Source organism: Euleptes europaea, chromosome 5, assembly GCF_029931775.1.
Source record: "Euleptes europaea isolate rEulEur1 chromosome 5, rEulEur1.hap1, whole genome shotgun sequence".
Classification (NCBI taxonomy): domain Eukaryota; kingdom Metazoa; phylum Chordata; class Lepidosauria; order Squamata; family Sphaerodactylidae; genus Euleptes; species Euleptes europaea.
The window spans coordinates 76796410-76810329 of record NC_079316.1 but is presented as its reverse complement, the minus strand read 5'-3'; positions in this window follow the sequence as shown (position 1 = coordinate 76810329).

Below are 13920 nucleotides of genomic sequence, written 5' to 3'. Positions count from 1 at the left end.
ACTTAAGAAAAGAGCAGATTGTAAGCAAGGTGGAGCCCAAGTCAATCCAACGATTTACGTGATTCATTTAAACGTGATAAGCAAAGGAGCCAAGAACAGCAAGTCGCTGCAATCCACTAATACAGCCATGGGCTTACTGGTGCTTCTGAAGCAGCTCTACGCTGGACATTTTTATCACATGAAACAGCTATTGAAAAATAATGTAGGCCCCGTAAATCCTGTTTAATATGCCGCTAGGGGTTTACCCCTTGCTTTTACCCATTGTTATCTAGACAACTGCCTCTATTCCTGCCACACAGATGCTGCCAATCTTTATCATCTAATTTTGTAGTTGTTCTCGCATGAAATTCCTGGTCACAGCTGAATCTGATAAGAAATTATACAAAGCTTAATAAATACAACCTCCCTGCTTAAACTTCTAGAACTTATCAATCACTCAATATTTATTTTGATACAGAACCAGCTCCATGTATAAGTAAATAGCAATGAAATTAATGTTAGCATTACCTCCCCATTGTAATCTATCTATGGAATAGGATTATTGATCTCAGTCAGCCATTTACGTATCCCACTTGTCCAAAGACAGAATTTGGCTACTTGGATGGTTATCTCCCGGGAAGAGTCTGCGAGGAGAACGGAAGCATAAAATTGTTCAGATCTTCCAGGAAAGATTGATAGAATGGGGACAATACGCTAAGATCTGATTTCATTGTAAAAAGGGCAGTGCAACAAAACATGTTCTATAGTTTCCTCCTTCCCTGTTTGCATGGGCAAAGTCATTGGGAAAGAGGTATGCGGTGATATCTATCATCTAGGCGGGCTGGAGGTAGAACATTGAAACATGCAAGGGTATAAGTCCTCCAGTATTTGGCAATTTCAAGGGATCTGAGATAGTCGGCAGATTGAAAATGTTTAGTGTATTGCAGGATGGATGAATATTTGCGTGTCTGAGCCCTATCTGATTAAAGGGCATGATCCCAAATCCATTGTTTTATCTTTTTTTTTTCTTATCACTCTAGATGTCTTCGTATCATAAACAGGGAGAGGTAATGGGAGACTTACATGGAGATGAGTGCAAAATATTCAGGTGCCCCTGACCTCACACACTTACCATGCAAAAATGCAAGCTGAGGACTAAAGCAGTTGGCTAGGGAAATCAGGGCCAAGCTACAATTTACACTGCAGCTGCATGCAACGAAAGCTCAGTGGCTCCTGCTCCATTGTAGACAGTCTGCTCAGTCAGCCAGCTTATTAAAATGGGTCGATAAGGATGCCTTAAGGTAGAATGGACCACTGGTGTTTCACATCACCCACTTTTCTAACTGGAGTTATCAAGGACTGAGCTTGGGGCCCTCTGCACAGCAGGAAGCTGCTCTATCCCTACATTGGCCCTGAGCATATTGTAGGAATAGCAGGGTCTTTCCAGAAGGAAGATTATTCTTGGAGTGACCAGGACCTGGCATTTCCTACTTAACCAATGAATGCTGTACTAACCATACTGGCTGTCCTGATGATCCTGCTGGGAGTGTTCCATGCTCAGATGTGGATGCAGGGGATCCTGAGAATATAGCTCCCCACTCAGTCAAAGAGGTTGGGAGCTATAACAAACTGTTATGAGGGTCCCTTGGGGAGGTGGGCTATAGTACTTGTTCTGTGACAAGTAGTTGAAGTATAGAGTTTGTTAAGCAGTACTTCCTAACCCTCCCTTTTTAAGGTAGAGGAAGGATTAGTGGGCAAGAAAGTACAGGTTACCCTAAGTCCTCCCCCTGTCTGATAGGTAGACAGCTTCTACCTGCTGCAAGCATACAGATCACATCTGGTAGAAGACTGGACCAGTGGAATATTTTTAAAACTAATGGACTAGAGAATTTCCATGGCATGTCTTCAGGGAGTGTGTGTGATGCTGCTTACAAGGGACTCTGATTAAGGTTCAGAGATTATTCTAGATAAGAAAAAGGGGCAACTTAAGGCATTCAATGCATAAATTATTTCTAGTGTTTACATTCTGCAAGTAAGTGACCAAGGTGGCCATCAGTAGAGAAACAGATGAGTCTACCATGATGAGGAAATGAAGGCCATCAATCCTGAGAATGTTCTGGCAAAAGAGAGAACCATGGTAGTAGTAATTGTCTGTAAAGGCAAGCTTCCACTATCCACAAAAGCATTGATGGACAGAATACCTAAAAAGTAACAACTTTGGGACATGGTATGAGATGGATCTGGAACCATTAGTGATATGAATCATTAAAGTTTTTATGGGGGGGAAGTGACAGAAAACTTCAAAACTGGCGGTCTAATGTCTGCTTGAAATAACTTGTGACTCCTTCAAATGAAATTACGCATCAGCTTTACAACCCCATCTTCTTTTCAACACATGGACTTTTAGAATTGGCTAAAACATGATCTTTCTTTTAAGGTTATTTTAACCTTTTAAAGTGATTAGCTGTTTTAAATCACTTACGGCTCAAGGGAAGCAAACAACACCTATAGGGACATTTAAAATACTGCCCAGGAAGAAAATGTTTTTTGCAACTGATTTTGTTTGCTTGCTTTCTCTGAACCAAAGTTTTGCTTGCTTTCTTGGTAAATCTATTTGTCAAATGTGACTGCATTTAATCCCCCCACCCCGTTCCTCACACTGTTATGCATTTCATGTGGACAGCCACAGCCACACTATTAGAGATCAAAAATAATGATTTGACTGATTCAAATCAGTTAACATTTTGCGAGCAGAAGCATTCTTGAACTCTACTGAAAAAATGGAAAGGTATTTGAATGTACCTGTTGATAGTATTTTATATGTGGCAGCAAATTATGGCTATCTCCTACCAGACACCAGTGAGGTAAATGCCACTGGCAGGGGTGGGGATAAGAAGAGATCTTAAAATTCAAAGTGACTGAAGAAGATCCAACATGCAATGGCTAATAAATCATGCAATAAACAAAACTCAGAGCAAAAAAATTCTCAGATTTCACTTGTACATGTGGCTCATCTGGTGCAAACATTACGCTTGGCTTGCTATCACAAACTATGTAATGAACAATCTTTATCACTGCTGAAACAAGGTTCACAGGCAAAATATTACCCAGCTTTCTTCTGATGCCTGTCAGCGCTGGTGTTCATGGTTCCTTGCAAGTATGTGAGCACTACATGCTAATACCATGCAAAGTAGACAGAGAGCAAATGCCCAAGTATTTACAATAATTATTGTGAAATAATCACTGTAGTTTTCATAGAAAAACAGGTATTCAGCTTAGTGGCAACATTAGAGAGAAACAGAGTATACAATGTGTCTATGGGTTATGCGTCTACATGAACAGTGCCTACCAAGGTCCAAAGAAAAGAAAGGAAAATATCTGCTTGTTTCTGACTTAATCTACTGTATATACTCGGGTATAAGCTGACCTGAGTATAAGCCGAGGTGCCTAATTTCACCCCCAAAATGGGGAAAAATTAGGCACCCACGTATAAGCTGAGGGGGAAATGCACCCCCCCCCCCGCAGGCTTACCTGACCGGGCTCCAGGCGCGCAGGCAGGCGGTGGCGGCGGCCCCCTCCCTGCACGCAGGAGGCCCCGCAGAGTCAGCTGGCAAGCGGGAGGACCGGCCCAGGTGAGGTGGGGTGTGTGTGGGGGGGTGAAGAAACCGCCGCCGCGCAGAAGGCACAATCGCGTAAAAGGCGCAGTGATCGCGCAAAAGGTGTGGTGGGAAGAAGCCCCGCCGCGCAGAAGACGCGATCGGGTGGGGTGGATGAAGGCGGGACAGCCCGCCCATCAGCTGGCCGGCGGGAGCGCGCTGGGAGAGGGCCCGGCAGGCGAATTACCGTATTGACCCGAGTATAAGCCAAGGTGAGTTTTTTAAGCCAAAAATCATGGCTAAAAAACTCGGCTTATACTCGAGTATATACGGTAGTAAGTGAGATTTTCAAGGCTTCTCCTACATCCATGTAATTTGGCATAAGAGTTCAGGAGTCCTTTAGTTGAAAGTGTTTATTTTACAAGGCAAGAATAGAGTGTCTAGGTAATTCTTTACCTGGCTGAGGCAATAAAAAAAGAATTCCCATATACACTGGAGGTGGTGGTGAAATAAAGCTGGGGAGGTGAATGCATCATTAGGGTCTACCAACTTGACATGGGGCAACCGAATAAATTCTACCTCCCCTGTGGTAGAATGAAACTCAAAACTGCCTGAAATCATCACAACAGACACATAAAATTAGTACCTTAAGGTCATAAAAATAAAGCCATTTGTTTCACCATTTCTAATAGATTATCATGAATATGAGAATAGAAAACAAAGAATCTGCTAAGTTAAGGAACCAAACTCTTATTTTATAGTTCACAGACATCAAAGTAATTAAAATCCTTATGCCTCGTCAGAGCAGTGTTTTTGAACTATCAAGTTCAGAATGCTATACTTCTTGCATTACATTCCCATGAATTCTATCAACTACCTCCCATAACCCATAATATGATAAAGAACGGTTTTTGAAGACAGTATACAGAGTCAAAATAAGCAGTTTTCTACTGGGTCCTAGAAACGGGCAATGAAAGGGCCAGGTATAGAGGAGCGGCCAACAAATAATATGCTGTTTATTTTAGCCACCCACCTGACTTCTCAATTTGCATGGGGACATGCAGTCTCTCTCATTTAAATAGCTGGGTATGATAATCAATGAAGCAGGAATGATTCCAAATGTGAATGATTTTTACAGTACCTAAGAAAAGAGGTCACAATGCACATTCTGTTCATTACTGAAAGAATGATTACTTCAATGAGCCTCAAAATGGTCTTTTAAGTTCACATTTGCACATAAGCACAGTGGCAAATTATTCTCTGCTTAATGAGAGGGTAAAATCCCTTCATGGAGCTCATGAACCAGTAACCGCTTTCTGCTACTCTGAAAAATTTCTTCCCCAACTAAAGCTAAAACTTAAAAAACAACACAATCAATTTTTGGAACACAAAAACAACACAATCAATTATTGTGAATCCTATCCTCTGCTATCAACAGGAACACCTCCCTGCCCTCCTCTAAGTGACAGCCTTTCAAATACTTAAAGCAAGCAATCATGTCTCCCCTCAACCTCTCTTCCAGACGGAACATTCCCAAGTCCCTCAGCCTTTCCTCGTAGGGCGTGGTCTACAGGCCCCTGATCATCCTCATTGCTCTCCTCTGCACCTGCTCCATTCTGTCCACATCCTTTTTGAAGTGAGGCCTTCAGAACTGCACACAGAACTCCAGGTGTGGCCTGGCCAATGCAGTATACAGCAGACTATGACATCTTGCAATGTGGATGTTATGCCCCTGTTGATACACGCCAAGACTGCATTAGCTGTTTTCCGCTGCATCACACTGACTACTCATATACAGTTTACAGTCCACCCATACCCCTAGATCATGTTCACACAGAAGTGTATCCCCCAACCAGTATATGTGCTTCTCAATTTTGTTACCAAGATGTAGAACTCTGCACTTGTCCTTGCTAAATTGCATCTTGTTCATATCAACCCACTTTTCCAGTGTGTTCAGATCTCGTTGAATTCTATACTTATCTTCCGGGGTATTCACTACTCCTCCCAATTTGGTATCTTCTGCAAATTTAATGAGTAGTCCCTCTACCCCCTCATCCACGTAATTTATAAAAATATTGAAAAGTAGTGGGCCCAGAACTGTAGCACACTACTGGACACCTCCCTCCACTCAGATAAAAGGCCACTGACAACTACTCTTTGGGTGTGGTTCTCCAACCAGTTCCCTGTCCACCTAATTATCCAAGAGTCTAGTCTCCAGGGCTATAGCTTACCTATCAGAACATCATGTGGGACCCTGTCAAAAGCTCTGCTGAAATCAAGGTAAACAATGTTGACAGCGTTCCCATGATCCAGTAAGCTTGTCACTCAATCAAAGAGGGAAACGAGGTTGGTCTGGCAGGACCAGTTAGGGACAAATCCAAGCTGGCTTGCCTGGATCACCAAGTTGTCCTTCATATGCTCGCAGATTGACCCCTTTAAAATCTGCTCCAATATCTTCAGTGGGACAGAGGTCAGACTGACTGGCCTGTAGTTTCCTGGGTCATCCCTCCTCCCCTTTTTTGAAGACTGGAATAACATTTGCGTTCCTCCAGTCCTGTGGCACATCTCTCGTCCTCCAAGAGGTCTTGAAGTCAAGTGCCATGTAATATCAAAGATTATGAAAATACCATTTACATGGAAAAGCTGCAGTCGTGGGTGATAGTCTCTTTTGACATCATCCATTTCCTAGAACTCCATGCTAGAACTGCTTCTCACACACACCCTGCAGCCCAGAATTATTCCCAGTGCTGCTCATGGGAGAGAGGAGAGCCCCAGGAAGAATATAAGGGGAGTGAAAATCACACCCTTACCGTTAGCAGACATTTACTGCAGGATTCAGGTTAATAGATTATTTCTTACACTGTTCGCATTCTTTCACTGCAGTTTGATTATTCTGGAATGCAAAGGTGTAATCACACACCTTACCTTGCTAATTTAGAGAAAATAATGTACTGATTTTGCTAACACCTCCAATTTTGTTTCAGTGAGTTGCTTGTCCAACGCAACTTCAGCAATAGGACTTCAGTCCTATAATATCTGCATAAAAACAGTGAATATCTTCCCAGATAAAGTCTAAGTAGCTCCCCACAACAAGTGGCAAGATGATAGCACTATATTTTGTTTCTAGTGCACAATATAGCGTGAAAGAATTAATCAATAACGTGCCAAACCTGAGACAGATGAAATGCAAGGATCCTTCAGATTAGCAGTGTTGTTAATTCTTCTGCTCTCTATTGGGAGAGTCAGTCAGCAACGCTGCTTTGACCTTCAATGCCCCCTGTCTATAGTTTGACATGTATGGGAGGCTCAGTACTATGAACCAAGCATCTCACATGAAAACACATACTTGATCTCGCTGCAAAATAAGATCATCTAAAGATGGGCACTAGTGAGTTTTCCACTGTGGCCACAGGAGTATGCCCTTCTACCAGTTCTTGTTTACTTGCGGAGTACAATGGGGTGAACTGAGGGCTAGTCAACACTTTATGCTTCAGACACAGAAACTCACGCAGCCCAAAAGTGCGCTGTACTTTTGCTCCTATACTTACAACTATCATCCGAGAACATTTCCAGTATTCACAAAATCACCTGAAAAAGTTTTTGATCAGATTAGATTAACCTGTAGGAATACACAGAGTGCGTTGCAGAAAAACATGGTAACACAGAATTACTGAGAAATTGCCCTGTGAACAGTTCCCAAATTGCTTTTTGAATGCTTGGGTTTTAAAAAGCAATTGGTTTGACATGAAAACTGCTAAAAGGTCAACTCAAGAATAACAAAAAAAAAAAAAAAAAAGAGAATAGCATGAGCACACTGGGAAGCTATTTCCTTTTCAGGAACTCTTGGGTGAAACGGGACTATGCCTCTAAATTACACCTACTAAGCATAATTCAGGATATCGCAAATACAATGCCTACATGTACAGCGATTCACTTAGGATGAGCCGACCCCTACTGCACACTAGGAGCTATTTAAGTGAATGAGATACTCACAAATCTCATATTCACCTTTCCAATTCTTAGTACTGCCTCTGTGCACATCGGCAGGCATAGGAGGGATGGGAGGGAAACCTGGACTCTTCAGACCCTATGGCAATCCTTGGCACTTAGCCCACGGGGGACGGGATTGTTCCCATACTGTTTTAAAGAGGAGCAAACAACTGTTGTCAGAAGATAGGGTGGTGAGTCAAAGCCCTTCAAGTACATTTCATGACTAGTTTCCAGTGTGCCTACAAGGAAAGAACATTTATTGCAGGCCAGACGAGAGGCTACCTTACATAAGCTACGCTCCTGTCAACAACTTTGGCAGTGCCCGTGAAGTGTAGGATCCTTTGTTGTCAACTGTGCTCATTTAGACAGACATAAGCCACTCTAAAAGTATTTCAGTGTTCTTCATTAAAGGAAAAGCCTGCAATAAGAGTCTGTTTCTCTTTTTTATGTACATGCACTTAGCTTATTTTTGTTCTACAAGAGTGCAAACACTGAAGCCACTGAACAATTATTCAAATATTAGACACTCATCAGCCATCTACAGATCACCTTGCCTTAGTTCTAGGAACAAAGGCCTCAGGTCATCTGAAAAGCAGGTCTATTTATATACTAACCCTTTCCCATTTGTACTATGATTTAGAATAAATAAGTCAGACAGAATCCCACTTGTTTCATACCTTTTCCATTTCCAGAACAAATGACAGAAATCAACTGCCTCCCCCTGCAATAGATGCACTTCTTTTCCAAGCCCTCCAGCATGCGCCGGATGACTAAGGTGACAAGGGGGGGGGTAGGGAGGACTACAAATAACGGCTGAGTAGTATGCTGAAATCTGCAGACTCTTGATGTCATAGAAACCTGAAGAATGAGCAGTCAAGTGGTTTGCATCATACTAGAAGATTAAAGCTCATGTTTAAGTAGCTCATATTTGCTTAGGTGTAAATGAAGACCTGACTGATTCGTTGATAATTCTAAGGTACTCTCAAATGGAATTTCTTACCCTTGGATTGGCAAACCAGAACTTGTCACCAGGAAAGAGATGGCTTGGACTGAGTACATTAGTTACCGTGAAGAGTTATATCTGGTGGAGAATATATTCTGTGAACTTGGATAGTTTTATATAGCTCATAGAGTCAATTTCCTGCAGCAGTTTTTCCTGGTCAGGCAAATATGCAGTAGCAACTGCATCCACATTGCTACCTCCCTTCTACCACCATAACACAGTATTGACAGCCCCCAGAGGCAAGAAAAGACGGCATGTACAAACATAAGGTTGCTGCAGTGCTTTCCTGGTAGACTGGGAAAAAATCAGTCTGGGTTGTTGTTTTTTAGCTGCCTTGGCTAACTGTCATGGGCCAAGAGAAGACAGTCCTGACATACTGTTTAAGGCAGGGGGAAAGGCAAGGACAACGTAGTGGGCTACAGAAGAGGAAATGTCCACAGTGATAGCAAGACCATCGGAATATCAAGCGGAGAAGTAGTGGGCTGGGCCAGCAGGAAGGCTTTGCCAAGCCATCACAAGCGCTATACTGAAGAACAAGCCAGTTATGTACTTTGTTCATATGAAGTCTGTTTTAAAAGCTACTATGTACAGGACTAGAATATTTTTGAAGGAAATAATTGGCTATAACTAAACTTCCCCCCAGAAAAATAAAACATTGCAATTAATGTAAATTAAATGTAATTATTTAATTGAATGCATTTAAATGTGTTAACGCTTTCAAACTGACTACCCAGATAGCTCCAAATTTTTTGCAGTTAACACTAATAAGTACAAAATTACCAGTGTTTTATATTATTCTGATAAATCCAATGAAATTTTCATTTGTTTAAGGCTAAAATAAAAACACATTGTATCAGGGATGTCAAACACAAAGCCTGGGGCCCAGATTTGGCCCCTTGAGAGCCCTTATCCGGCCTGTGAACCAGCCAAGACAGCCCCCCCCACACACACACCCACTTGATCTGGGCTGGCGAGGCATGGCCCAGCCCGACCAAGTGACATTTATGTCATATCTAGCCTCCGTAACCATTGAGTTCGACACCCCTACATTATATCAATGTTATTAGAGACTGATTCACTGCCAATGGTATTTCAGCACAAGAACTGCGTTTTAAAAAAGTAAAGCATACCTAAGTTTTCTATAGGCAGGGAAAAGCTACCAAATATCAGGTATGAAGTTTAGAAACTATAATTAAATCTATGTTATGTCTCACATTACCAAACATAAGCCCTTTAAGGTTAGTTTCACACAGTATGTACACAAAATCCAGCAAATACTGAAAAGTATTTCATGTGGACCAGGATACCTGGATTCAAACCGCCATGCTTGCTGGATCACCCTAGGCCATTTATTCTCTTTCAGCCTAATCTTCTCCCAGCAACCCTGTGAGGCAAAGGGGGGGGGAGGAGAGAGGACTATGTAGGCCACCCTGAGCTCCTTGGAGGAAGGGAATGATAAAAGTTCATAAAATGAATGTTTGCTTCCTGTATGTAATCTAAAGAACTACAGACAACCAGTGATAGTCCTTTTGCTCATGTAACAGTATAATCCTCATGGATGAAAACTGTCTTTAAACACACGTCTTTCCAAGAACATATGAAATCTTTGCATTTCCATTTAGCCATAAAACTCTATAGGAAGTCGCTAATCAAAGCAAATGGCACTGCTTTCAAGCCTCATGCCAACAAATCAGAAAGAAGGATCAGGACTTATGTTAAGGGCCTCCATGGTTATGGAACTAATTCCCTCCCCATGGAGGGAATGATATAATTTATATTTATATGATTTATCAGAATGATATAAATATAAATATCTTTCCCCTTCTATCACTGTCTCCCACCAATGTGTGAAGACATTTCTGTTTTGTAGGGTGTTTCACTGATTCTCACTGACCCTTGAAATTGTTCATGTGTTTAGTTTTAATGGTTTTATCTATACTTACACAAGGTTTTTTTAACCTTGTTTTAATGTTTTTGTTGCTGCCCACCTTGGAGAGCTTAAGTTGGGTGGAAAGGCAGTTTTGAAATATTTTATAATATTTTTAGAAATATTTTAAATAAATAAAATTTAAAAAATAAAGTTGTGTCAGAGAAACAGAAGCTTCATGAAAAATAGGGAGATGACACAATTTCCCCATCTTCTCCCAGATGTTTGTAGTATCAATATTGACCTGGAATGGCAAGGAACCACATCCTGAAGCAATTAAACATACACAAGGTACAAAACAGCATATATGGGACATAAGGAACCTGTCTCTTCTACAGGATTTGACATGCATCACCATGCAAGACTGCTGAATACTTTGCGTGTGTGTGTATCTACAGGATTCTCAACTATAATTCAAAACTGATTTTGTTCTGTAAAAACAAAAAGCTGTCTGGTCATTCTGCACAAGCACACACTTGTCTATCTAGTATATTTTTATTCCACCCTCCCTCCACGGAACTCAGGTTTCCCCATCTTACATGGTTTCCCCATCGTATTCCCATCTCACATAATGCTAAGATACATTAGGCTGAGTGTGTATGACTGGCCCAAAGTTGCCCACTGAGCTTCATGGCCCTGCAGGGATTTGTATGCGGTGTCTCAGATCCTGGGCAGTTACTCCAACAGCTATATGAGCTTTGCATACTTTGTTGGCTGGAGCAAATCCTGTAAACTGAAAGTTGGCAATTCTCATCACATGCCAGAATTAAGTTGAAGATGCGGCAATAGATACTCGAGTGAATGAAAAACCTGGACCACATGTCCAAGTAATTTCACGGCCAAATACTAACCACGAATACACAGATATAAGTGCTACTGCAGCCTAAGGCACACATTTACTTGGAAGCAAGTTCCATTAAAATCCATAGTGCTTATGTCTGAATAAACTTACTTAGAATAGGGCACACAGCAAAAAGGCAAATATAAAAGGCCTAATCATTAATGCTCCATTGGGCATCCAATCACCCTAATGAATAATGCCATCATATTTATATTAATTGCAGGATTATATGCATTGCCTCTTAGTGTGTGAAGCATTAATTGCATTATGCCCAGGTTTATATGCATTGCCTCTGAAGTCTACAAACTGGAGAAACCTTGGAGCCCTACCACCAGAATGTGGATGCTTAACGAAGCCTTAAAAATGTTTTGAAAAACAGTGATAAAATAGCAATTGTGCTATTTATTTCTAAGTATTTATAAACAAAATTTAAGACTGAGACGCTAGCCAGCTGATGGGTCAAATATTGTCAAATGACCACATGCTATCTGACCAAAGCCCAATACTCCTTGAAATCAAGTATGCCCTTCTACAAGTTGCATTCTACCAACCACATCTTGGTTTATCTGGTAGAAAGGCAAGAGTGACAGCTTCCATTCACCCTAGGCCTGCTGGAGTTAGGGTAGTCCATGTACACAACCATAAAAGAGAAGCAAACGTGGCTAATGTTGCAATTCTCTCCAGGGACCTTCTAGATGCTCCCTTCCCAATAATACCAACCTGCTTAGCTTCTACTGGCCACCGGCTGTAATAGTAGGCTTTCTTAACAGGAACAGAAGCTTCAGGTAGATGCAAACATAGACAAGCAGTTATTACATAGGCAATGTTCTCATGAATCAGGAATGGCAAAAATCCAAAGGTGGTGGAAAAAGGCATTGCACTTTCTACAACTTCTGAGAAGACTGGACTGTGTAGTCTTCCAGAAGGCAGTATTTGTAGTTAGCATAATTCTCTCTGTTCTTTGGCACTGTTCTATAAAATTAATGCAGACTACATTTGACAAGAAATTTGTCCATTTTTTAACAAAATGCCAATTCTTAACAGTTCATCAGGAAACAGCTAGTAATTTGTTTACACTAACTTGTTTGTAACAAAAGATCAAACAGGTTACATTGAATTTTTCAAAACAAAATGAACTCCTACATCCCAGCACTTTGTTGGTAAAAAGTACTGTATTTATATCTCCAAATTCAACTTGCTAGTAAGACTAAATAAACAACCAAACACAGAAATTGTCGGTGCACCTTTACACATGGCTATTACAGAATGCAGAACAGGAAGACCAGATGATTACCCATGCAACACCCACCCCTTAAACAACATAGCTCCAGTTGGACAAGTGTGGTGTGGGTGTGACACTGTAAGCACAACTTCAAATACCATCTCCACATAACGGTTGGACATCAATATTAACTATCCTGAATGTAGCATGCAGACATCTTGTTATCAGTGTTGTGGCTGTCCCACAGATACAGAATTGTATGAAAACAGTATCACTACCGAGGCTGAAAAACAATACTAAGATTATTCTACATATAGAGATTTGTTAGTTCTAACGACTCTAATAATAGTTCTATCTTACCAAGGAATACTTTGAGGAAACCTTTCTTCTACCTTTGTAAGTGTGTGTGTAAAGTGCTGTCAAGTCACAGCCAACTTATGGCAACCCCTTTTGATGTTTTCACGGCAAGAGACTAATAGAGGTGGTTTGCCAAGTCCTTTCCTCTGCACAGCAACCCTGGTATTCCTTGGTGGTCTCCCATCCAAATACTAACCAGGGCTGACCCTGCTTAGCTTCTGAGATCTGATGAGATCAGGCTAGCCTGGGCCATCCAGGTCAGGGCTCTACCTTTGTATAGTATTACAAAATTATGATCTCACATTAGAAACACACACACACACACAATTCAGAAAGCAGGTATTTTTTGTTTACAATCTGCAGTAAATAAAGGAATTTCAGAAGATTCATCCAGGCCACACCCCAAGTCCATCTTTCCAGGCCACCCATTCTATCAGAGCATGATTGTTAAAAAAATTTCTCTTCAGTGTCCTAAAATTACAACTGCAGTCAAACAACTAATCTCACTTAAAAAGGGGGGAATAGCATTAACAAAAACACACACTCGCATAAACAAAAATGAAGTACCAGAACAACACAAATAAATATTATTGAACAGAGTTGAACACATGAAGCTGCTTTATACTGAATCAGACCCTTGGTCCATCAAAGTCAGTATTGTCTTTGCAGACTGGCAGCAGCTCTCCAGGGTCTCAGGTAGAGGCCTTTCACATCATCTACTTGCCTGGTCCCTTTAACTGGAGATGCCGGGGATTGAATTAAATTAAAGAGTTATGAATGAAATTCTTTTGCACAAGTAGAATTCCAAGAAAGGGTAAAAAGAAGGCTCACTAGAGCTTAGGGGGTTCACGATACCATCTACTTATGAAGTTATCAACAGTTAAAAGTTTTTATGGCTAAAGGTCATTTTTGCTCTGAACAGCCTGGACTAAATGAACATTAGTGAAGACAACAAGAACAACCAAACTTGGTGACACCATAACCTTGCACTGCGAAGAGAAAAGG